Below are 27101 nucleotides of genomic sequence, written 5' to 3'. Positions count from 1 at the left end.
AGGCTTTAACTCACTGAGCCACCCAGGTGCCCCGACATATGTTCTATTAAGCCTATCTTATCTCCAATCCTTGACTGACCTGAAGTAGGAAATTAGAAGGGTAAGACAGAAAGATCTAGGCAGGTAAAGTGACAGAACTAAGAAGACCTGAAGAAACATATCTCAATCGATAATCTGCCTTGTTTATATGACATAATCAAATGAAATAAAATTATGCTGAATCTGTGTATTTAAGTCAAGAAAGTATGGTGGGGAATAAGGGGTGTTTTAAGTAGAATCTATTAGTTTGAAAACTTTTCAACTTCGCTTCTTCATATATATACATACATATATATATTTTAAGATTTTATTTATTTATTTGACAGACAGAGATGGCAAGTAGGCAGGAGGCAGGCAGAGAGAGAGGAGGAAGCAGGCTCCCTGCTGAGCAGAGAGCCGACACGGGGCTCGACCCCAGGACCCTGGGATCATGACCTGAGCCAAAGGCAATGGCTTTAACCCACTGAGCCACCCAAGTGCACCATATATATATATATATATATATATATATATATATATATATTTTAAAAGACTATTTGATATCTAGACTCCTGTTTATGATAAAATTCTATGATTTCAGGTGACAAAAATAGCTTTTCACTAAGGAGACAATCAGAAGTGCTATGTATTCTGGAATGCACTTGTTTATTATATTTATTATGATGAGAACTGCTACAATGAATCTAGCATTTTATCATTGCCTCCATTGCCGAGGACAATTAAGAGTAGGCAGGCAGGGCAATGTGCTTCAGTAGAGTCAAAGGCATTACTTTTTCACAGCCATAACAGTAACTGATATTTGATGCTTTAATCTAACCAGCAGTTAATAAACATGTGCCAAGCATTGTGTTAAGTGCTAAGTCTTCATGAGAAATGAGCTTATTTTCATGTTTCATGGGACAGATGGAGCACAATAATTACATCAAAATTTTAAAATATGTAAACATTTTGATCCAGAAATTTCTCCCACAACCTGTCCAACAGAAAGTTTCATGTAAGTGCTCAAATGTATCTGTGCAAAGATGCTTCCTTATGCATGCTGTTTGTAACAGTAAAACCCTGGAAATGATCTATACAACCATCAGTAGAATAAGAGAGACCTATATATACCAACATGTAAAGATGGCAAGATATAGTACTGGGGCACCTGGGTGGCTCAGTTAGTTAAGTGACTGCCTTTGGCACAAGTCATGACCCTAGGGTCCTGGGATCGAGTCCCACATTGGGCTCCCCCTGCTCTGAGGGGAGCCTGCTTCTCCCTCTCCCTCTTTCTGTCATTCCCCGTGCTTGTGCTCTCTCTCTGTCCAGTAAAAAAAAAAATAAGATACAGTACTGGATGCCAAAAGAAAGTTATAAGACAGTACATTTTTCTTTTGTTGATATACAGATATAAGTATGTGCAAAAAAATCTCAAGGATATATGACAAAGCATTCTTTTTTATAACAAAGTTAATAAGCAGAAGGATTATGGAGACTTTTTTTTTCCTTTCTACATTTTCTTACTATGTTCACTTAAAAATAATAAGCATCAGACAGGAAGAACCATAAAGGTAAAACAAAAAGAGTAATAAAAAATAAAAGGTAAGAAGTTAAATAATAAATTTTAGCAATGTTTTTATAAGAAAGTGTTGAAATGTTATTTAAAACAACATGTTGGGGTGCCCGTGTGGCTCAGATGGTTAAGTGTCTGCCTTTAGCTCAGGTCATGATTTCCCCATGTCAGCTCCCAGCTCAGTGGGGAGTCTGCTTCTCTCTATCCCTCTGCCTCTCTCCCTGCTTATGCTCTCTCTAGCTCTCTCTCTCTCTCTCAAATGAATAAATAAAATCTTTAAAAAACAAAGTAAAACATGTTTTCCAAGAATTTGGACTAGATAAGGTGTTTCATCTGTGGTTTTCTGACCCAGTAGCTAGAAACTGAACTTTCACTCAGTTTGCCCTTTCTTTATTCTGGTTGGTTACGGCTTTCAACAAAGCTTTTCCCCTGAGCTGGTTCTTTAAGAGCCCTGAATTCAGAACATGGGATAATAGTGAGTGCACACATGTCAATTTGTTTACTAAGAGTCTCTCAGAGGAAATCATGTGCATCTGTCTGTTTACTTTTCCTTGGAACCTAGAAGGTCACCTCTAAAAATAATCTCGCTCAGTGTCAGAGCTTCCGTGACACAGAGGTACATGCCTCACATGCTCTCCGCAGTTAGTGCCCTATGCCAGGCGTATCCAGTTCCCAAAGGACTGAGACCAGAGAAGCAGGGGAAAGCACCTCCCAGCTGAGCTGTCCAGTTACTAATTTAATTTAATCATGGGCACAAAAGAAGCCCTTCAAAAAACAATACCCACCTTTTCTCATGGCTGTCACTCTACACTAGTGATACTGAACATTTAAATGTTGGTTGGCATTTGAATTTCTTCTTTTGTGATACTCTGAAGGATGTATGAAGAGAATTTCTCAACCAGAGCCCATGCTATGGTTACTTGACTTTGCAACAGGCACATTTTGGGGGGCCTAACCAGCCTTTACCTCTTCTGGTAAGGTCCTGAAGCTCAGTTGGAATGGGCAGTCCTGAGAAACGATGCTTGTGCCTGGGGAACATGGTCCATTTGCCCTGGCCTTTATCTCATTACTCCCAGCTTGCACCTTTTCAATAACCCCTGCCGGGCTGGGACCCATTGTGTGAGTGGGGCAAGTGAAGAGAAAGAGAGAAATAAGTTAAAAGTCTGCTGTCCAAGTCAGAAATATTGAAAGGCCAATGACATGGGCAGAAAAGAAATGAATAGAAAGATGGTAACGGAAGAGTTGGAATCTATGGAATTTTATAGCTGATTGGATCTAGGGTGCAAAGGAGTTCCTCACGTTCTGGAAATTTCCTAGACTTATGACATTATGGAGGAGATATCCCATATTGGACTCTGAAGTCATGCTTTTGTCTCTCCAGGGACCAGGGCAACAACTGTAAGCAATCTAATCTTCAATTGTTCACTTCCATTGATTCCTTTTCATTTAACCTTACTCAAGAATCTCTCACATTAAAAAAAAAAAAAAACAAACAAAAACTAACCTTTCCCCTTGAGAGGTTGTGGGAAGAGTAAGCTACTAACATCCTCACCTTAAATTTAGGGAGTCAAGAAATGCTGTGATTAGGGGCACCAGGGTGGCTCAGTGTGTTAACCTCTGCCTTTGGCTCAGGTCATGGTCTCAGGGTCTTAGGATCCAGCTGGCATTGGACTCTGCTCTGTGGGTAGCCTGTTTACCCTCCTCTTTCTGCCTGCCTTTCTGCTTACTTGTTATCTCTCTCTCTGTCAAATAAATAAATAGGATCTTAAAAAAAAAAAAAAAAGGAAGAAATGCTGTGATTAATGGAATGAAAAATAGAGCTTATGTAGGTTTTGTGGCCAGTGGATGGTGACATAACCACTTTGGATGACAAAGAAGAGAGAGTGAACTAAATTCTCATTTAGCATAGCAGGAAGTTCATAGATAATGTCTAAGGCTGATAAACCAAGAAACAGTCATTAGGAGGCTATTAGTGATAAGGAGGTTACCTCAACACAGAAGCAGTTCAAAGTGTTTGCTTCTGGGCTAGCAAAGAGTGGCTCAGGGGACTGTTGCTTTTATTTATTTATTTATTTATTTATTTATTTATTTATTTAACCATCTGCATATATTTCTTTGATGATGGTTTAAAAACTTTTTTTGTTGGGGGGGCGCCTGAGTAACTCAGTCAGTTGAGTGTCTGTCTTCAGTGGGTCATGACCCCAGGGTCCTATGATGGAGTTCCACATCAGGTTCCCTGCTCAGTGGGGAGACTGCTTCTCCTTATGCCTCTCTCTCTACATTTGCTTACCATCCAGTCTCCCCTCACCCCACTGCAGACTGGTTTAGATTGCTCTCAGGAAGTACACCCATAACCTCCCTACTGTTGAAACGAGTTATACTGTCAGCATCTTTACCTCTACTCCTATCTTCCCTATGCTTAAACAAGACTACACTTTTTTGGTTTTTCCTCCTGCTTCTCTGGCTTCTTCTCAGTCTCCTTGAAGGTCTTCCTTCTCCTACTTAACTCCTAAATGTTTGTGTGCCTCAGTTTCTTCTTCAACCTACTTTCCCCCTCATTTTATATCTTTTGGAGTATTCATATACCCCTACTGCTTAAGTTACCATTGATGAAACTCAAACCTCTGCTTCTATCCCAACAGTTCCTTCTCCTCAGCCACAAACCTGTAGACCACTGTCTATCTGACAGCCTGCTCTGGGTGTCCCACTGGCACCTCGCTTCCACAGGTCTCAAGTGAAATGCATCAATATTCCTTCATACTTGCCCTTTCTTGTGTATCTCTCTAATGACTCTACCATCCACACAGTTGCCCACTTCATAACATGAATATTGATATATTCATAATATGAATATGATAACATTCATAACATGAATATTATTCTTGATTCTTTAGTTGTTTTCCACATCTATTAACATCTAATCAACCACCAAGTCCCATGCAGTCTCCAACCTGGATTTCTTTCTACCCCTCCTTATCTAGAGGGCCGTTTACCTTAATTTGCACTGTCATCATCTCTTACCTGGACTGTGGCCTTGGCCTGCTAATGGGTTTCCCTGCTTTCTCCTCTTTAGTTTCCTCTAGAGTCCATTCTCTCTACCTTCTAGCCTGAGAGATTCTTTCTCATATGCAAATCTCATATGCAAATCTCTGCTAAAAGGATCTAATGGTTTCCTGTACCCTCAACCTAGATTCCAGCTGGCCTTGCTCACTGCTGTCTCATGCTACCTCTGGTTTGGCTCCAGCCACCCTGAACTGTGTGCAGCCTTCCAACTCTCCCCGTTTCAGGCATTTGTTCTCACTACAACCTCTGCCTAAGATCATGCTTCCTAATCCAGTTCTCTTCCTTTGTGATTCTTACTAGTCTTGCTTGATTCAGCAGAGATATTTTCTCTTTGGTAGAGACTTTTCTGACCCCAAAGCCTGAGTTAGGTTCCCCACTGTGCATTCCCATTGGACCTTAGCATAGCACTATCATATCATTGAATTTACCTGTATCCTCTCTGTCTCTCTCACTAAAGTGCAAACGTTAGGGGGTAGATGGTATATTACCCGTCCTGGCAGAAAGCATCAATTCACTGATTGAATTATGGGAGGTGGTCCTATGGATTAGAAAGGAAATGGAGTCCCGATTCAGATAGACCTAAATTTTGATTTCTTCTTCTTCTGAGTCCTTTTTTCCTCCTAGATGTAAAATGTAGATCGCAGTTCCTTCCTCACAGAGTAGTTGTGAAGATAAAATGAAGGACTTAGCACAAGATGTGGCCACAGGAGCTTGGAGTCAGTGTGTGTTCTCTTCCCCCACTGACAGCAACCTGGGAACCTGGTTTGAGGGGAATAAGCGTGAATTCAGAGGTGGGTCATGCGGGAGGAGGGGCCAGAAAGGAGCAGTAGGTTGGGCTTGAAGCTGAAGTGGAAGCTGGGATAGGTTTGGGAGCTATCAGTTTAGGAGAACTGAGTTTAGGAGTAAATGAGATTGTGCCCAGGGAAGGTTCAGGCCTAGGGAGCAGTGAAGACATTTGCCTTTGCAAAAGCAGGAGGAGGAGAAGGAGGAGTTGGAATAGTCTGTAGGATGTTAGAGGAAAACCAGGATGAGGAGGAAGAAGCAACAGTGTCAGACACTGCAGAGGTTGAGGAGAAAGTGTCCTTTAGCATGGACTTAATGAGGTCATTGATGTCCTTGGAAAGACTGTTGATGACTGCTTTGTGTGGTTAATCATTTGTTCTAGTTCAGAGTAGAAGGGGGCGGGCATGTAGGACTTGGAGCTCCAGAGCAAAAGTCATCTGAACGGATAAGGGGGAGGGAAGAACCGAAGATAATAGTAGCCGCAAACAGTGTTCATAAATTAACCACAGGGCTGAGCTGGGGTGCATGCAAGTATCCAGATGCTGGGCCCTTCCCTACTTCTCACTGCCAACCTCACTAATTCCTGCCCCGCTTAAGAATACCAAGGAATAACCAGGTACAGGTGGCTGAGAGTGGTGGAAGCATATAAAAAGCATATACAGAGACTTAGTTTTCAAATAACTACCATTCATTCTTTTCGGTGTGGCAGGTATTGTGTTCAATGTCTTGTGCACATTACCTCTCTTACTACTCACAACAATCCTTTAAAATACTGTCATCAGGGACGCCTGGGTGGCTCAGTTGGTTAAGCAGCTGCCTTCGGCTCAGGTCATGATCCCGGCGTCCTGGGATCTAGTCCCACATCGGGCTCCTTGCTCCATGGGGGAGCCTGCTTCTCCCTCTGACTCTGCCTGCCACTCTGTCTGCCTGTGCTCCCTCTCGCTCTCTCTCTCTCTCTCTGACTAAATAAATTAAAAAAAAAAAAAAAAAAGCTTAAAAAAAAAAAAAAGCTTAAAAAATACTGTCATCAATTTGTTAATGAGAAGACTAAGGCTCAGAGAAGTAAATTCATCAGCTGGAAGTCAACCAGTCCATCTAAACCTGCATAGTCCCATAACACTTTGCACTGATGGAATGTTCTCTATCTGTGCTAATACGCTTGTCACTAGCCACACATGGCTAATGAGCAGTTGAAATGTGGCTACTGTGGGGCGCCTGGGTGGCTCAGTGGGTTGGGCCGCTGCCTTCGGCTCAGGTCATGATCTCGGGGTCCTGGGATCGGGTCCCGCATCGGGCTCTCTTCTCAGCGGGGAGCCTGCTTTCTCCTCTCTCTCTCTCTACCTTCCTCTCTGCCTGCTTGTAATCTCTCTCTGTCAAATAAATAAATAAAATCTTTCTTTAAAAAAAAAAAAAAAGAAATGTGGCTACTGTGATTGAAAAACTAAATTTTAAATTTTATTTAATTTTAAATTTAAAAACTTATACTTGATTCAGTTATTGGGAAATTTTAAGTATGTTTTGAACAACTTAGTCTATGTAACTACTCTTTCCATTTAAAGTTTTGTGAAATCTAAATACAGTGAGCATCTGAATTGTTATTTAATATACATGTAATTAGCTTATTAATTTTTAATTGGCTACATGTTGAAATGATAATATTTTTGGTATGTTGGCTTAAGTAATTATATTTTTTAAATTAATTTCACCTGTTTTTAGAAAACAAATTTTAATGTGGCTACTAGAAATATGTTTATTAAATGCATGGCAGGTGTTGTATTTCTGTTGGACAGCCTTGTTCCAGGGGCAGGGTCCTGGCACTAACAGAAGCTTCCATTACATGGTGGGGTTAGAAGCCCTTCCCCACCTCTTACTACTCTAGGCCTCTTCATTCTTTCTTCCCCTCCATCCTTCTTATTCTTCTTGCCCTTGATATATAGAAGGTATTAACTATCCAGTTATACCCCTCAAGAGTGTTCAATTTTAAAATTTTAAAAAAGATTTTATTTATTTATTTGAGAGAGATTGAGAGAGAAAGAGCACAAGCATGAGGGGAGAGGTCAGAGGGAGAAGCAGACTCCCTGCTGAGCCGGGAGCCCAACATGGGACTCCATCCTTTGGCTCCAGCATCATGACCTGAGATGAAGGCAGTTCCTTAGCCAACTGAGCCACTCAGGCTCCCCAAGAGCGTTCAATTTTAAAAGATGGGAGAGATCATGTGGATATTTCACACGAAGGAGTGACTCACTGTCATTGTATTTCAAATCTTGGTGAGAAAGGTATTTGGCCTTCTAGGAATTTCTGTTGATACGTACCAGTGGCATCCTTCGTGGACTTCCACTGTCTCCATTTACATGTTCTGACCATATTAGTACTCATAGTTGTCAAAACTTGCACCCCGTTTTTATGGTTACAAAGTCTGTACATATAGGAAATGATCAGTTCTGCTTATATATATAGTTGACCCCTTATCTGGAAGGGATATGTTCTGAGACCCCCAGTGGATGCTTGAAACCACAGATAGTATAGAACCTTATATACTGTGTGTCTCCCTATGTATACATAACTATGATCATAGTTTATATCATAGTTTAATTTATAAATTTGGCAAAGTAAGAGACTAACTATAATACTGCAATAGAATAATTATAACAATTACTGTAATAAGTTATATAAGTGTGCATATGTGTCTTACTCTTACAATACCTTATTGTACTATATGCACCTTTTTTGTGATAAGATGCCTATGTGATAAAATGAAGTGAGGTGAATGACCCAGGCTTGTGACACAGCATTAGGCTGCTACTGACACGACGATTGTCAGGAGGAGGATCGTGTGCGTGCATGGGTAACTGAAACCATGGAAAGCAAAACTGCAGCTAAGGGGGGACTACTCTAAATGCTACTCTCCTTATTCTTAAAAACATGCCTTTCTAAGGAGTTGAAGGGATCTGCAGCTGCAAACCCGTCTTGTTCAAGCCATAAATCAGAGCTGTCAACGCTGCATAAGGGACTAAAATGCTAAAGATTGTACATCTCTAAAGTTGGCTCTCTGGAGCCCCTCTTAAAAGGATGTGTGGTAGAATCCCTACTTATTTCTCATTTTAAAATAAAGTAGCCTCAATTTCCTTATATTTAAATTGGGGAAAACAAGATAGGACGTTTGATTAGACTCATTTTGTTGCTGAGAAGATTACAAGAATTCAGATATGTAAAGTGCTTAGACCACTCTCTGGAACATAATAAACCCTCAACTCTATCAATGGCAACTATTTTTTTTTTAAATTCTTCTTTTTTAAGACTGTCTGACTTTAAAGACTTTATTTATTTATTTGTCAGAGAGAGAAAGAGAGAGAAAGAGAGAACAAGCACAAGCAGGGGAGAGAGGCAGGCAGAGGGAGAAGCAGGTGTCCCGCTGAGCAGGAAGCCCGATTTGATACTCGATCCTAGGACACTGGGATCATGACCCAAGCGGAAGGCAGACGCTCAACTGACTGAGCCACCCAGGTGCCCTCAATGTCAACTTTTAACATAAAATAGGTGTAGGATACTCCTAAATACCAGAACCTAAGCGATCACATATTATGGATGTCTGATTCTGATTAGATCATTCATTGGAAGCATACTAGACGATCTTTAGATAGTCTAAAGTTATCTTTAGATAGTCTAAGTTTAGAACAATCAAATCTAGAAGAACTGGATACAGGTGGACCTCAAGCAACTGAATGCTGCATGCATTCTCTGTCTCTTGTCTTTGTATTGCTCTCTGTGTTGACTTCATTCTCACTCACTGTAGCCAGAAACCAGTAACTGCGGAGTCTACCTCTTACACCTTCCCTACAGAGAGACTCTTTCCTAGTTACAGTTAAAAAGAAAAGAAAGGGAAAAAAATCCAAGGGAAGAACTATGAGTGGCCGCCTATTTGCAGTTAGGCATTCATCCTTAGACCAATTGACTTTAGTGGTAGGAGTCAGGACATAGAAGACCATGGTTGCTCCTTTTGGAACCCCATAGTTGGGGTTGGAGTACAGAAGTCCCCAAATGTAAGAAAGAGAGCTGGGCACATGCTCAGTCATTGGCTGGGGCTGGCTGAAAAACAGCCTGGTCTCAGCTCAAAAACCACAGCAGATCCCAAAGGTGCTGCAACCTGAAGCTGTCAGTTAATTGCTCCTCTCGCAACTGGTCACTAAGTTCTTTCTTGAAGGGGCATTTGAACAGCACACCCATCTGTGGTTGCCACAGCCCACCCCTGTGCCACACAGATTTACTTCTCTCCACAGATCCAGGGAGCAGGTGCTCCACTTGGAGTGGTCTGAGCTCTGGTTAACCATATCCTTCTTTGGCTGGGATGGCTGCACTTGCTCATCCAAGTTTGCAATTCAACAAAAAGCGCCAAGAGGCACCCATGTGGGCCACCTGAATTCTACACATATTTTTACCTGTCCCCATGTGTAACAGGAGCCCTGCCTCCACTAGCTGATCAGGGACAATGACCTCTGCTAAGATGGTGACTCTTCTTGCCTGCTGGGCCCTAGACACAGGAATCCAAGATGTCCAGGTAGCAGCCACAGCTTGTAGTTCATTGTGTCCAATGGCAAGAGTGCATCCCTGTATCAGGCTCTCCAACCCTGTAGAGCCCAGAGTTGCAGGGATGGGCAACATAAAATCTTCCAGTGGGTCACTGGAGAAATGGTAAGTGGAGTCCTTCCTGCTTCCACTTCTTGGTTCCTAGGCAGCTATTTTCTTCTTTCCAGGAACACAGTGCCATATAGAAGCCTCTGATTCAGGGCATATGCTGCATCCTGGAGGACTGCCCAGTTATTAAGAGTCTTGTCTGCAAGGTAATGTTTCACTTATGCTTTCAGCAGGTCATCCCATCACTCTACCAGGCCAGCAGCTTCTGGATGGTGCAGTGAATCCCAAGGTCATAGCCCCATATTCATACCTTCTGTGTTCAGAACAAGGTCTTCTTGTCAGATGCTGTCATGTGGGATTCCATGCCTGTGGATCACTGTGCAAAACCCTGGAAAGTGGTAATGGCTGAAGCTCTTGAGGACAGGAAAAGCAAATCCATATTTGAGTGTCTATCTTTGTGAGAATGAATCTCGTGTCTTCTGGGGCCCAAGGGCCCCAATTAGTCTACTTGTTACCAGTGGGTCTCCTCAAGGAATAGAGCCATATAATGGCCTGAATATTGGTCTCTCTTGTTGACAGGGTAGATATTCAGAGGCAGTAATAATGAGGCCAGCTTTGATAAGTGGGAGTCCATGCTTTTAGCCCCATATGTAGCTTCTGTCTCTTCCACCGTGGCCACTCCACTCATGTCCCCATTGTGCCAGTTCCAAAGACAAAGTTTGGACCCACAATTGAGCTGACCCATCTGTAAACCAAGGTTGGACTTTTTCCTTCTCCTTCAGCTGAGTATACTGGATGGCCCCTATGGCCACAGGTATGAGCTGAGGGAGACACTAGTGTCCTCAACAAGTCCACTGTGTCCCAGTAAATTTATGTGGGGATTTAAGGGTAATTATTTATCTGGCAGCCAGAATAGTTCCTGGGGGGAGGGGGAGCATCTATTGCCTTGAAGAGAGGCCTCTACAGTGTCTTCCTGCACAGGGAGGGGTTGGCCACATCTGTCTGAGGTCCAAGGAAGACTGCAGAGCGTCTTTGAAGGTATCCACCCAGGCGTTCTCAACCCATTTCAGGGTCCTAGGTTTTCCTCAACCAGGGTATAACAGATCTGATATGGCAGAGCATTCCACTGTTTGGGGGGCTCTTTTTTTTTTTTTTTTTAAGATTTTATTTATTTACCTGACAGACAGAGGTCACATGTAGGCAGAGAGAGAGGAGGAAGCCGGCTCCCTGCCGAGCAGAAAGCCCGATGTGGGACTCGATCCCAGGACCCTAAGACCATGACCCAAGCCGAAGGCAGAGGCCCAACCCACTGAGCCATCCAGGTGCCCCTGTTTGGGGGGGCTCTTAACTGTCAAACCCTGAATTTGGTTCTGGGTGGTACTAGTTTTTCTACTTCATAAGCTATCAAAGAGGCCTGCTGGCTCTTATATTTAGCCATAACTGTCTGTTAACTGCCCTCAATTTCCATTTTTTCTTCTGGAGGCTGTCCGTGCAACTATTTAACACCCCGCCAATTCCATTATCCTTCTGTGTAGTCTCTCCCTCCCTTGACCACCTGCACTTAAAACGGTTTGAATCGGGGAGCCTGGGTGGCTCAATCAGTTAAGTGTCTGCCTTCAGCTCAGGTACCATCTGTGTTGATGGGTTCTCTGGGCAGCAGACATCAAAGCAGAGTTAGAATTGCAAGAGATTTATTGCTGGTAACATCTATTAAAGGAGTAGATATGGTAAATCTTTAGACAATGATGTAGGTATGACACCTGGGAGAGGAGAGAGGAGAGAAAAGAGAACTGAGCAGGAAGAACCTCAGACAGAGTAGGAAGAAGCTCTGAGAAAATCTTGGCCAGCTCACAGAGGGGACCCATGCTGGGCAGAAATATCCAGTCACTAGTATCTACACTATGCTCAGGCATTGACAGAGAGCTTCCTAGCAATAAAGTGGCCATGGCGTGTAATAACTAGAAGAAGGCAGAAGAGGGCTTCTGGGGTTTTGGTAATTATCTGTTTCTTAACCTAGGTTTTATGTACGTATCTTCATTTTATAAAATTTTATCAAGCTTAATTTATTTTTTCTTAAGATTTTATTTATTTATTTGAGAGAGAGAAAGAGAGAGAGTATGAGAGGGGAGAAGGTCAGAGAGAGAAGCAAACCCCCTGGGAGCTGGGAGCCTGATGCAGGACTCGATCCCAGGACTCCAGGATCATGACCTGAGCTCAAGGCTGTTGCTCAACCAACTGAGCCACCCAGGCGCCCTCAAGCTTACTTTCATGAACTTTTATGTATACATGCTATCTTCCTAATTTTAAAAAGTCATAGGTCTCTGCCTTTAGCCTCTAAATAGTCTTTTTTTTTTTTTTAAGGTTTTATTTATTTATTTGACACACAGAAAGAGAAGAAGAGAGGGCACACACAAGCAGGGGGAGTGGCAGGCAGAGGGAGGGGGAGAAGCAGACTCCCTGCTCAGACGCTTAACTGAATGAGCCACCCAGACAGCTCTTAAAATGATCCATGTTTTTAAATAAGTAATCTATCACTCAAGGTTCACATTAAGCATCTACAAAGAGCAGAACTTGTACTAGGTCTTTACGGGGATTTTTTTAAGGAGCTTAAGGGAGTGTCTTACTTTGAGAGTTTATCTTCTTCTTAGAGAATAAGACACACAAAAGAATTAGAGAATTAGTTTATAATCAACAGCCAGGTTACCTTTAGGGTAGGGAATTAAAGATTATTTATCTGTGTACACCAGAATCTTTAATGTCACCAGGAGTATGATATTGGAGATTCTTCCACATTAGTCAACCAAGGGAAAGAATGAATTAATGAGTAATAAATAAATTAAAAAATGAATGGATGAGTACAAGACATTTGAGACTAGGGAGTAATATGGGATGGCTACAGAACTGGCAATATCATTTGTAATTATGTTTCCGTTACAATCTACAAGTTGATGAGTCTGAATCCTTACCTCTTTCATGAGTTTCAGACAAACATTTACAACAGCTTCAGTTTCAGACAAACATTTACAACAGCAAACTTTATGTTGATACATGGATGTTCCAAAGGCACCTGCAACAAAACACATTACAAATAAAATTTTTGTAAAGATTTATTTATTTGAGAAAGAGAGAGAAAGAGCATGAGCAGTGGGAGGGGCAGTGGGAAAGGGAGAGACTCCCTGTTCAGCTCAGGGTCCAAAGCAGGCCTCCATCTCATGACCCTGAGATCATGACCTGAACCAAAATTAAGAATCAGACTCTTAACCAATTGAGCCACCCAGGCGCCCAAAATACATGGAAAATTGAACTCATTTTTCTACTAACTTTATTCTCTTTCTCCTGCTGCTAATGCCACTCAGAACAGAAATCTCTTAGAAGTCTTTCTAGAATTCATCCTCTCCTTCAGTCTTCACATTCAATATGTTATTAAAATCTTGTTATTTCTATTTCTTCAACTACTTTGGAATTTGATTTCTCCTCCCTCTGATTTCCTTCCTTCTGGCCACTCTTCCTTGGAATTGTCAAACTGGTTTTTCTAAAATGTAAATTTAACCGTGCTTCTGTTTTCCTTTATAACGCCACAAAGCTCCTCACTGCTAAAAGATAAAACCTATATTCCTTGATTAGTCTGGCTTGAAACATCTTCAATAATCTGGTCCTGTTTACATCGCTTACCTCTCTATAAAGTTGGAAGCTCCCGGTGATCTCCTCATCTTTTTCACTCCAGTGCCTCACGGTTTGGGGAAACTAACAAAGTTTTCCTAAATGAATGAATGAGAGGATAAGACCTGAACTGGGCTTTGTAGATTAGGCTGCCTGGATAAAATATAGATAGAAAGATCTGGATCCCTCAAGCAATGACTGGGCTACTGAGTTGAGTTACTAGTAGAGATTCCTCATCATTAATTTTTGTATCTCCATGACCTGCCAAGTACTTGACACATAGGAGGTATTCAATACATATTGGATTAATTAATAAATTAGTGAATGGTATGTATTCAGCCACAAAACAATATTTCTTTCAGGAAATGTAATGCTCCATCAATTACAGAGCAAATTATGTGAAGAAGAGATAGAAGAGATAAAAACTCTATTAAGTCTCTGTGAAGAGGCTACAATGCTGGCCAGATATTGGAGCAAACAGAACAGGCCTCAAGCCAATTTAACTGAGCAAGTAAATTTCTTATTGACCAGAATATGGACCTACTGTTAGACAGAAGTTGTCTTCCTAAGGTCAGCAGCTCCAGCATTAGTTTATTAACTGTAACCAGATCTGGCTACAGATGCTGCCAAAACAGGGATATCCCAAGGTGTTGTTACTGGATGCTAATTTTGGATAAATACGTCCTGGAGGCTTTAAGTCTTTCAAAATGAAGACTCTAATAAGTCATAACTATTATTGGAGTTTCTATTTCCAGGGAACAGTTAAACTCATATTTTTTATAGTTGGGATATGTAATAGACATGCTGACATTTTAATACTTCTATTGAGGTTCAGAAGTCAAGTATATTACAAGGTCCTAGGAACTTATTTGCGAAGTAGTATGTTATGAAAAATGACCCTGGTGCAACACAGTCACTCCCTTTGGAGAACTCACAAGTAAGTTTAGTTAAAGCTTCTGCCAGCATGACTGTAGCCCAGAGAATAACAAGGATATCTCCAGTTGCCAGTTGCTTTTATCTGCTGCTTCTAATGCCTAATTTGAAGAAACTCCATTTTGCTGCAGGTTCAAGTCTCTGGGTTATCTTACTCCTAGACTTTTCTGCAACTGTTGGATTCTCTGGAGCTTTCAAGGAAACTCAGTTGTTCATGAAATAGAGCCTCTCACTCAAAACACAAAAGGGCAAGCTGGTAAAAGTATCAATGGTCAAGACTTCATAAAGCTTTTTTTTCTTGACAGGAAGAGTATTAATTGTCCTTATCAACTAGATGAGGAGACTAAACCTTAATAATAACCTTGGCTAGTCTTCCCTCATTATGCTGGACTGCAGCGAAATGCTTTCTATTCTCATGCCACATGAAGTGGATTTTCCTGCTTCCAGTTTAACTGGCTAGAACCTTCAACAAATAATGCTTACATTTTAAAATGAGATGGTTTTCTTTGACCCTCTGGGACAGAGAATGGATACATGACAAGGATGGAGGCCAACTTATTCATCCTAGACACCAGGAGGCTTTGAGCTCTAGGGAAAGATTTCCCCAGAGATGAAAGGTTGTCATTTACAATTCTCTAAAAAATTAATAAGGCAATTTTATTTTTAATACTTCTGGAATCTCAGTGCAGGGACTTTTATAGCCCTGAGCTATGTATTTAAATGCACTTCAAAATGTCAAAGTGGGCCTCTATACATCACCCCTTCCTGCTGTTTCCAAATATGGTTTCTTTCTTAATTATCTGCAGACTTAAAACTTCATTTGAAAACAACTTGAAATGCTCCTGATCAGTTGTAAGCAAAGCTGGTCTCACTTACTGCCTTCTGAAAGTTGGGAGCAAATGCAGCCTGGCTGGAGTATGTAACCTATGAATATGCATGAAGGGCAGGATTGCTTAGTGGTTAACGGCACCAGCTCTGGAATCTGATAATCTGGGTTTGAGCCCTGGGTCTGTTACTCACTAGCTACAACACTTGTGCAAGTTACTTAAATTCCCATCAGTGAAAAGGGAACAGTAATAGTACCTACTGAGCATTAACATAGTGTCTGGCACAGTTGTAGGTGCTCCGTAAATCTTATTAGCAAAAAGAAAATAAGCATCAGCATATTGTATCATTGTATCAACAAGACTTTGTACTAGGTCCTGAGGATACAACAATATGTAAGATATGGGTTGCATCCTTCCCAGGCATGGATATGGAGAGAAGGGATATATCAAACATATGTTTATTAGACAGATAAGATAAGTCAAGGTGGCACAGCTATGAGTGAGTGAAAGGAAGATCTATCGAGGAAGAAAGACAGGTGGCTCGGCCTCCGTGGAAGGGCAGGATCCAGATATGCTGGCTATAAGGATGGGGGCATCCTCAAATCTGTCACAGTTACATAAATTACTCTTCTTGTCAACCTCACTGAGCATCTCAGGTACCTCAATGACTAAGAATTCATGGGGCAGGAAGGTAGGAGGATTTAAAAGGTTATTGGCTTTTTTAAAATGTTTTCAGTTTGGTCATTTGAAAACAAAGATTTGTTGCTAGTTTAAAAATGCTTCTTTTCCTTAATAAATGAAATATTTTTCAAATCCAGAACAGAAATAATTCTCTGCCACAATAAAATAAAAAATTATGTATATGCCATATGTACTTAGGTTTCTTTGGAGGTAACATAAACAGATATGGTCCTTGGTCCTGAGGTACAGTCAAAACTCTGAATCATCCAAGTTTATATATAATTTAATAAATCATGCTTAGAGAAAGGTGTGTGGTCCAATTCACTCCAGGGGAAATATGTGAGCTTGACTAGGGTGGTGGCAATGAAAAGGGGAAATGTAGAGATTCAAGATCTTTATAGACAACATATTTTAGACATGACATATTGTAAGGAGAACAATGTAGCAGATAGCAGTCTTTTTCCAAAAGACTCTTCTCTAGAGACAATAAAGGTATCTGGTACTCTATTGTAACCAGAAACTTTATAAAAAGATAGTAAAATAGGACACCTGGGTGGCTCAGTGGGTTGAGCCTCTGCCTTCAGCTCAGGTCATGATCTCAGGGTCCTGGGATTAAGTCTCTCTCTCCCTGCCTGCTTCTCTGCCTACTTGTGATCTCTCTCTGTCAAATAAATAAATATAATCTTAAAAAAAAAGAAAAAGTAATTCATAAAAAATGTTTTTTAAAAAAAAAGAGAGTAAAATAATATCCAAACACTGACATCTTAGGGAAGGAACTATTGGAATGTCTCTCTTGGTACCCTATTCTTTCATTCTTTAATTCATTAAAAATGTATTGTGTTTCCTACTATGTGCCATGTAGTATGTGTTAGGTAATGCATATGTGGTTGTGAACAAAATAGATAAGCTTCCTTCTCTCATGGAGCTGGAAGAAGATGATGATAAACAGGTAGGCAAATAAATCACCATGTAACTATATATTCACCCATTTATGCATCCAGGAACTAATTATTGAACACATATTATGTGTTGGGGAACATTTTGCATTCTCAGGATACAATGATGAGCAAAAGTAGATCATCCCTGTCTTCATGGAGCCTACATTCTGAGGGAGGCAGCTTACTCAAAGAGTCACACTAAAAACGGTGAGGTTGTAACTATGTAAGAGCTATGAAGGAATATACAATGGGGAAATATGACCTCACAAGGAGGTCAGAGGAAGCTCCCTGTGCAAGCAAAGAATGGATGGAGAACTGAAGGATAAAGGAAGACTAAGCTGGCAAAAGGAAGGAGAGGAGAGCATTTGTAACAGAGGGAAGAGCATGTAACTAAGGCCATGGTCTGTCTTGGAGGCTGAGAGACTGAGTGTGGCTAGAAGAGGAAGAGGAATCCACAAAGGAAACAGAGAGGGAGCAGCTCCAAGTGAAGGAACAAACTCAGAGAGTATTGGTCATGGAAACCATGGGAAGACAGTGTTTCCAAAGAGGAGGCCATGGACAAGAGTCAAATGCTGCTGAGAGGTTAAGAAATATGAGAACTGAAAATATCCCCTGGATTTCACAACATGCAGGTCATTGGTGAGCCCAGTGGAATGATGGGCCAGAAGCCAGAATGGAATGATTTGAGAATAAGGAGAAGGTGAGAAAATGTAGGGAGAATTATAGATTAAGAATTGCATTTGGTCACATGTAATGGATCCTGATGACAGTAGCTTAACTAAATAGGGTTCTTTTCCTCACATAACAAGAATGATGGAGGGAGACAGTTAAGACTGGGGCAGTGATTCCATGATGTCACCAATGTCCTAGAGTCCTTCTTTATGCTCTGTCATCCTTAGTATGTGGTTTTTTTCCCATTGTGCATGCAAGATGGCTCCTAACTCTCAAGCCAGTGTTTCAGAGAGACAGAAGAAACAAACATCAAGGGGAAAGGTCTGGTACCTAATACCAGGAAAACAAACATTTTTTGCAAATCCTCAGCTGACTTCAACTTACTTATCATTGGCCAGAACTGTGTCATACGGTTACTCCTAGTGATAAGGGCAGCTGGGAAATGTAGCTCTTTAGTTTGACTCATTATCATTCTTAACAGAATCAGTTTCTGTAGAAAGCAGGGGAGATGGATATTGAGAAGGCACCCATAGCAGCTACACAGCATGTACAAATCATATGTTGAGAAAGTGTGTCCACAAGGGAAGGAGATTATACAGTGACAGTTGGAAGGGGGATGTGGGATTCAGTGACCTTTTAAAAAAATGGGGATGACTTGAATGTATTTAAAACTTGATAAGAAGGGTCTAATCAGGAGAAAGAAAGTTTGAACATACAAGAAAAGAAAAGGATAACTGACAGTGTAATCTTCCTTAGAGGAAGGGATGGAATCTAAACAAAGAGGGATTAACTTTAAAGAGCAATAATAGGCTCTCTGTTGTAACAACAGGAAGGAGGGAAGTAGTCTTATGTTTTATATTGGGAAAATGGGGCTTCTATTTCCTCTGTCGCGTAGGGGTAGGTTTGCTATCACCCACGATAGAAGGGAGTGACCAGAGCTTTGAGAAGTTTGAGACATTGAAGGCTGAAATCACCATTGTGGGGCAAAACTGACTCAAATATAAATGGCACAGATTTTTTTGCAATGGGTTTGCCACCAGAACACAGGTGTTATGAAAACCACCGCTCAATCTAAACCAAAATGGGAAGGGAAAAGACTCACATCAACATCATCATCATTGGACACATAGATTAGGGCAAGTCTACCACTACTGGTCATTTGATCTACAAATGTGGTGGGACTGACAAAAGAACTACTGAAAAACTTGAGAAGGAGTATGCTGAGATGGGCAAGGACTCCTTGAAATATGCTTGGTTTTAGAATAAACTGAAAGATGAACGTGAACGAGATATCACCACTGATATCTCCTTGTAGAAATATGAGACCAGCAAGTATTATTTGACCATCACTGATGCCCTAGGCTATGGAGACTTTATCAAAAACATGATATTAGGCACATCTCAGGGTGACTGTGTTGTCTTGATTATTGCTGCTGGCGTTTGTGAATTTGAAGAAGGTAGCTCCAAGAATGGGCAGACCCATGAGCATGACCTTCTGGCTTACACACTGGGTGTAAAACAACTAATTGTTGGTGTTAACAAAATGGATTCCATTGAGCCACCCTACAGCCAGAAGAGATACAAGGAAATCATTAAGGAAGCCAGCACCTTCATTAAGAAAATTGGCTATAACCCTGACGCAGTAGAATTTGTGCCAATTCCTGGTTGGAATGGTGACAACATGCTGGAGCCAAGTGCTAACATGCCTTGGTTAAAAGTATGGGAAGTCACCAGTAAATGGGAATGGCAGTGGAACCACACTGCTTCAAGCTCTGGATTGCATTTTGCCTCCAACTCGTCCAACTGACAAGCCCTTGCATCTGCCTCTCCAGGACATCTACAAAGTTGGTGGTATTGGTACTGTGCCTGTGGTTCGAGTGGAGACTAGTATTCTTAAACCTGGCAATGGTGGTCACCTTTGCAGCAGTCAATGTTACAGTAAAGTCTGTTGAAATGTATAATGCTTTGAGTGAGGCTCTTCCTGTGAACAAAGTGGGCTCCAGTGTCAAGAATACATCTGTCAGGGGCGCCTGGGTGGCTCAGTGGGTTAAGCCGCTGCCTTCGGCTCAGGTCATGATCTCAGGGTCCTGGGATTGAGTCCCGCATCGGGCTCTCTGCTCGGCGGGGAGCCTGCTTCCTTCTCTCTCTCTCTGCCTGCCTCTCAGTGTACTTGTGATTTCTCTCTGTCAAATAAATAAATAAAATCTTTAAAAAAAAAAAGAATACATTTGTCAAAGATGTTCATCATGGCAATGTGGCTGGTGACAGCAAAAATGAACCACCCATTGAAGCAGCTGGCTTCATGGCTCAGGTGATTATCCTGAACCATCCAGGCCAAATCAGTGCTGGATACATACCTGTGCTGAATTGTAACACAGCCCACACTGCTTGCAAGTTTGCTGAGCTGAAGGAGAAGATAGATTGTCATTCTGGAAAAAAGCTGGAAGATGGTCCCAAGTTCTTTAAATCTGGTGACGCTGCCATTGCTGATATGGTTCCTGGCAAGCCTATGTGTGTTGAGAACTTCTCTGACTATCCTCCTCTGGGCCATTTTGCTGTTTGTGACATGAGACAGATAGATGCTTGCTGTGCGTGTTATCAAAGCAGTGGACAAAAAAGTAGCTGGAGCTGGCAAGTCACCAAGTATGCCCAGAAAGCTCAGAAGACTAAATAAGTATTATCCCCAATACCTGCCACCCCAGTCTTACTTGGTGGTGGAAGAACAGTCTCAGAACTGTTTATGTCAATTGGCCATTTATGTTTAATAGTAAAGACTGGTTAATAATAAAAATGCATTGCAAAACCTTCAGAAGGAAAGGGGAATGTTTTGTGGACCATTTGTGTGTGTGTGTGTGTGTGTGTGTGAGAGAGAGAGAGAGAGAGAGAGAGAGTTTTAAGTTATTAGTTTTTAAAATCAGTGCTTTTTAATGGAAACAACTTGACCAAAAATCTGTCACAGAAGCCTGGGTGGTTCAGTTGATTAAATGTCTGCCTTTGGCTTGAGTCATGATCCCAGGGTCCGGGGATCAAGTCCTGCACTGTGCTGCCACTCAGCAGGGAGCCTGCTTTTCCCCATGCCTGCTGCCCCCGTGCTTGTGCTTGCTCTCTCTCCAAGTAAATTAATAAAGTCTTAAAACAATGTAGTTTGAGACCCATTAGAACAAAAGTTTAATGAAAAAAATATATATATATAAAGGGCACAAATAAATGGTTATCAAGGACTGCTGTTCTCATGTGCTTTCCCAGGAATATACCAGAGAAGGAGATTCAAAAATCAAAATGACAGGAAAGACATCAAGATAAGGTCGAATGCTAAGTATTAGATACATGATTACTTATAGAATTACTCATACTCATGCCCATACCAGCTGAATATCCTCCCATTCCCATCATTAACATGAACATCATTAATTCAACAAATATTTAGTGACTATCTTCTATAAGATAGGTACTTATTCATGTCTTGCAGCATGCTAGGAGGGTTGAGGTGGATGGGAAACAGAGTCTGGGATAAGGCAGCAGTACGAAAGCAACTGATTGAAAAGGTGGAGCCTCTCTTAGCTAGAGAGGTGTATAAAGTCTTAACATCTGAGCCCAGGGAGAGCAGCTAAACTGCATCCAGACAATGGCATGCAAGAGGTGATCTGATCTGAGGGGTAAGATAGTAGTGGTGACATGTGGCTTTGGGAACTCTGGGCAATTGTCATGGCACCAGGGGCAGACCTAGACCCAGATCAGTTGGAATTGAGGGTGCCTAGAAGATTAATCCAGCTGTGGAGATGGCAAGTGCAAAATTAGAGGGTGGAACAAGTTTTAAGAGCCCTGCTTCCTACGTGGCTGATTCCTCAAAATGCAAGCCTCAGGAAGCTGCAGGCACCTAGATGTTAAGATACCCCAAAGTACAGATGCCTGATAGGCTGACACAAAGAACCTGCATTTGAATAATGCCGCTCCTGTCAAGAGCTAGGCTGTCTGCATACATGGTCTATCTCAGAACGCCTAGAGCAATTGAAAAATATTTCTATTTGTATATTCCACTTACTACTGTGGATATTTCCACATTCTACTTACCACTATGGAGAGAATATATCATAGTCAATGGGGCAGATAATAATAACCACCACCATTTATTGTACATACTATATGCCAGACACTGTTCTAATTACTTAATGAGCTGTATCTCATTTTATCCTTACAACAACCCTCTCAGTTAGCTATTATTGTTTAGAAAAGAGGAAACTGAGCCTGGTCTAATAAATTTAAATTAATTTGCTCATGATCACGTGGCTATAAGTGGCCAAGCCAGGATTCTAGCCCAAGTATGACTCCAGACCTATCATTATGCCATACCCATTTTATCATACTGTTCCAGCACCGTGTTGAACCCTTATTATGTGTCATTTAAATAATGATTAGATTGGTCTGTTTCTTTAGTAAGCAAAACTGGGATCACAGCCCATCTCTTAGCACGTGTTGCTAAAATGACAAGACCATGCTGCCCTCTATCTATCAGCTTCAGTGACATTGGCCACTGGTAATTTTCAAAATAAATAATATCTGACATTTATACTGTGACATAAATTTTATAAAAATATTTTACTCAAACTTGCCACATATATTATGAGCACTGAAGCCCACACATATACACACAAAAATCAATGCAAAATTTTAATGACTATGAATTTGATTTTTTGTAAAGGTCACTTAAACTCATTGTAGTATTTGCTTTTTCTAGAACCTATCACTTAAAACTTTATTTTTACTTTCACAGAAGTAAAAAAGTGATTTAGGATTTTCCACACTTTTGTTGTTTGCTTATCACTTTTTTAATGGAAAATTTCAAAGATACACAAAAAGTAGAGAGAATTAAACCTCTGAGTATCATTCAGCCTCAAAATAATCATTTCTCAATAAGTTTGATGACATGACTTCTGATAGAGTTATCTTTTAAATCCTTGCTGATATAATTACCACTTTATTCAGATATTATCTTGGTGTTTCCATACATGGGCACAATTACTGCCTTATACTAATTATCCATGACTATTGCAGGGGACATTTGATATACTAGTAAATGCTACTGTTTAAGTTAGGTTACTAGAGGCCACAAGGTATTTTTGTTTTACCTGGGAATAGGACTATTATGAGTTAGGTTTTGCCTTAGCATGGGTTTGAAAATGAATCCTTATGGAATCTGTTGGCCCCATTGGATTGGTCCATGTTTAACCACACTGACATTCTAGTTTTAATCCACTTTCTGTTAACACTGAAACAGAGAAGAAATTTACCCTCTGAAAAGATAATCAGAACAGAAAATGTAGCTGCTGGAATTACGGCAGCTCGCATAATAAGATATTTTAAATATATTAAAGAGTTATCTGATGCTTGGGTTTTTTTTTTTTTTTTTTAAGATTTATTTATTTGAGAGAGAGAACGAGATAGAGAGAGCAAGCACACAGAGGGAGTGGGAGAAGCAGACTCCCCACCGAGCAGGGAGCCCGATGCAAGGCTTAATCCTAGGACCATGACCAACTGAGCTTCCCAGGTGCTCCAAGTTATCTGATGCATATAATCGCACATGTTCGATGCCAGTGTGGGCCAGGTGACTTTCCTGGTTCTGATCCTTAGCCAGCCTTCTTCACAACAAAGTGGATCAGGTAAAAGAGCACAATATTTCAACCCAAATCCATCCTGCTACTGGATAAAACAAGTAAAAACAGTAACAACAAAACTATCCTCAATTCTTTGAATTCTTTTTTCTTTTTTAAGATTGTATTTATTTATTTGACAGAGAGAGAGAGATCACAAGTAGGCAGAGAGGCAGGCAGAGAGAGAGGGGGAAACAGGCTCCCTGCTGAGCAGAGAGCCTGATGTGGGGCTCGATCCCAGCACGCTGAGATCATGGACCTGAGCCAAAGACAGAGGCTTAACCCACTGAGCCACCCAGGGGCCCCTCTTTGCATTCTTGAGAGTGGAATCATAAAACTGTATTTTTCTATAAATACAATAGCCATACTTTTTATATTTTTAATTTATTTTTTTTCTTCTCAGTTATATTGGTAGATATCAAATCCCTAATAATCTGCAATTGGTTTAATAAGACCTGATAATACCATTTGCTCCCACCTTTCTTTCTTTTGCGGTCACTTATTACATAGTAATTGTAATTTTATAGATTCAGATTTCCAAATTGTATTTCAAACTAGTGGGTGAATTATTTGTTTTAACTCTTCCAGTTATATAATTAAGAATTTTATGTATTTACTTATTTTAAAAGATTTTATTTTTAAGTAATCTCTACACCCAGGATGGCTGGGTGGCTCAGTCAGTTAAGCATCTTCTTTCAACTCAGGTCAGGATTCCAGGGCCCTGGGATCCAGTCTCACACCAGGCTCCCTGCTCAGCCTTCTTCTCCCTCTGCCTGTCCCTCCCGCTGTGTGCATGCATGCATGCATGCTCTCTCTCTCTCTCTTTCTAATAAATAAATAAAATCTTAAAAAAACAACAACTAATCTCTACATCCAACATGGGGCTCAAACTCACATCCCTGAGATTAAGAGTTGCATGCTCTACCGACTGAGCCAGCCAGGTGCCCCTATAATTACCATATTAAATTATTATAATTGCTTCTTTAAGATATTTGAATCTTGACAGGTAGTCACCCTTCTAATCACTGTTTTACATTTTGATATTTTTTAATTAAATAAAAATAACTATCTCCTATTTATAAGAGACACACTTAAAACAACATGTCAAAAAAAAGGGAAAAAATAAAGGAATGGAAAAAGTTTCACTAGGAATATGCTAATGAAAAGGCGGGTATAGCATTTCTATAATCATTTTTCTACTTGGATATTATTCTCAAAAGCACAATATTTTAAATATATAACTATTCTGTGTACTAAGTAAGCAGTCTGAAGAAAAATAGGTAATAGTGATAACTTCCTAAACCCATTGCATCATCCTTGCCTACCTCCACTCCATTGCCTATAGAATCCTCCACAAATCCGTAGACACAACCCTTAATGCCACTCCTTCAGAATCTAGCACTGAATAAAACCAACAGTGCCTTTTTTTTTTTCTTCTAAAGATTTATTTCAGACAGAGGGAGAGAAAGAGAGAGCAAGTGAGCACAAGCAGTGGGGAAGGCCAGAGGGAAAGGGAGAAGCAGACTCCTTGCTGAGTAAGGGGCCTGACATGGGACTTGATCCCAGGACCCTGAGATCGTGACCTGAGCTGAAGGCAAACACCTAACTGACTGAGCCCCCCAGGTCTCCAACTATACTTATAATTGGAGCTCCACCAACTTTAAAGTCAACCACCTTGATTGTCCCCCAAGCACAGTAAGATCTCTGTTCCAAACAGGCCCCTTGCAAACCTGTCCATATCAGATTTCATTAGAGGCCCAAGCTCAGGCTGAATCTAGACCCAATGAGAGACTTCCCAGGGTCCTAAGTCTCCAACCAACTATGTAAAGACCTCCAGGCCTTGACCTCCAACCATACCCCAAGGGCTCTGAGCTTAAGGGCTGGCCTAACTATGGCAGTCTTCCTCCCTCCTCTTCTCTTCAACCCCAAATAATTAAATTCATGTCCTCAGGCTTATTCCCCCCAAATACATATTATGCTGATGTTATATATATATATTTTAGGATTTTTAAAATTTATTTATTTGTCAGAGTGGGGAGCCTGAGTGGCTCAGTTAGTGACGTGTCTGCTTTCAGCTCAGGTTATGATCCCAGATCATGATCTCAGGATCCTGGGATGGAGTCCTGCATTGGGCTTCCTGCTCACCGGTGAGTTTGCTTCTCCCTTCCCCAACCCGCCTGCTTGTGATCTCATTCTCTTTCAAATAATAAATAAGTAATCTTAAAAAAAAGAAAGAAAGAAAGAAAATTTATTTATTTGTGAGAGAGCACAAGCAGGGGGAGTGGCAGACAGAGGGAGAAGCAGGCTCTCGGCTGAACAAGGAGCCCTAATCAGGACTTGATCCCAGGACCCTGGGATTATGACCTGAGCTAAAGAGAGACACTTAACCAACTGAGCCACCCAGGTGACTCACTGATGTTACATTCTTATTCTGTTCTAGGCACTTGGGTCACCACTCCTAGTTTTCAATTTTGACCGTGATCCACAGTAAACAAAACAAAACAAACAAAATTATATTGTGACCGGCTGCATACAAACTAGTCTCTATACTAGTCTCTTAACATGTGGCAATACAATCTGAATTTTCTTCTTTATTCTAGTGAAAAAATTCAGCCCCTAAATTGATTTCACTAACCACTAATAGGTCAAGACCCTCAATTTGAAAACCCTTGATCTAAAGGGCCGCCCATTTTAAAAAATAAAATAAAATAAAGTAAAAGGGGGCACCTGGGTGGCTCAGTCAGTTAAACGTCTGCCTTTAGATTAGATCATGATCCCAGGGTCCTGGGATTGAGCCCTGTGTCAGGCTCCCTGGGGAGCCCGCTTCTCCCTCTCCTTCTACCTGCCACTCCCCCTGCTTGTACTCTCTCTCAAATAAATAAAATCTTTAAAATAAAATAAAATGTCCCCCCAAGACTCTTTTGGCATTTGTTTATCAGAACCAGGTCAGACAACATGAGGGAATATTTAAAACAACCACTACCTAATTTCTTGTATTTTCTAAGGAAGAATTCTTTTCCATAGGACAATAATATCTCTAGGATATAAAAGAGGTACTTTTAGTTGTTGGAATTAGTAGAGATTTTTTAAAGCCTTCTAGAAAATTTTCACAATCTGAAATCTTATTAAAGAACATAAAATTGAGGAGTACCTGGGTGGCTCAGTTATTAAGCATCTGCCTTCGGCTCAGGTCATGATCTCCAGGTCCTGGGATCGGGTGCATCTGGTCCCTGCTCAGTGGGGAACCTACTTCTCCCTCTCCTTCTGCCTCTCCCTTCCACCTGTGCTCTCTCTCTAATGAATAAGTAAAATCTTAAAAAACAACAACAACAACAACATAGGATTGAGAGTTAGGAAACCTGAGTCCTTACCTCACCCTGCCACTGAATGTTAGTAAGTAAATCACACTCAGCCTCTCTGAACCAGGGGGTCTTGATCATGTAAATCAAATGATATGTAAACTCTACAAATTTAATGATTCATTCACTCATTCATTTGCTCATTCGTTTGACAAATGCCTCCTTAAATATGTGCCAGACAGGTTTCTCACTGCTCATCTGACAGTTTAAACTGGGAGGGCCAATGTTACAAATTCATCACACATCACATATGATCATATGCCAGGGTTCTTTCTCATCAAATTTATGCTTCATCAGGCACCACCCGGGGAATG

The 27101-nt window shown here is 41.0% G+C and overlaps 1 long non-coding RNA gene across 1 annotated transcript in view; it reads right to left on the bottom strand.

Moving 5' to 3' along the window:
- LOC132022550 (uncharacterized) overlaps positions 1 to 27101 on the bottom strand; it is a 98385-nt gene that overhangs the window by 45934 nt on the left and 25350 nt on the right. Inside the window, exon 3 of the long non-coding RNA XR_009405618.1 lies at positions 13036 to 13136. This is a non-coding gene — a long non-coding RNA (uncharacterized LOC132022550). The remainder of the gene's footprint in view (positions 1 to 13035; positions 13137 to 27101) is intronic.

The sequence above is a fragment of the Mustela nigripes genome, chromosome 7 (assembly GCF_022355385.1).
Source record: "Mustela nigripes isolate SB6536 chromosome 7, MUSNIG.SB6536, whole genome shotgun sequence".
NCBI classification, from domain to species: domain Eukaryota; kingdom Metazoa; phylum Chordata; class Mammalia; order Carnivora; family Mustelidae; genus Mustela; species Mustela nigripes.
This window is presented reverse-complemented; position numbering and strand designations above follow the sequence as displayed.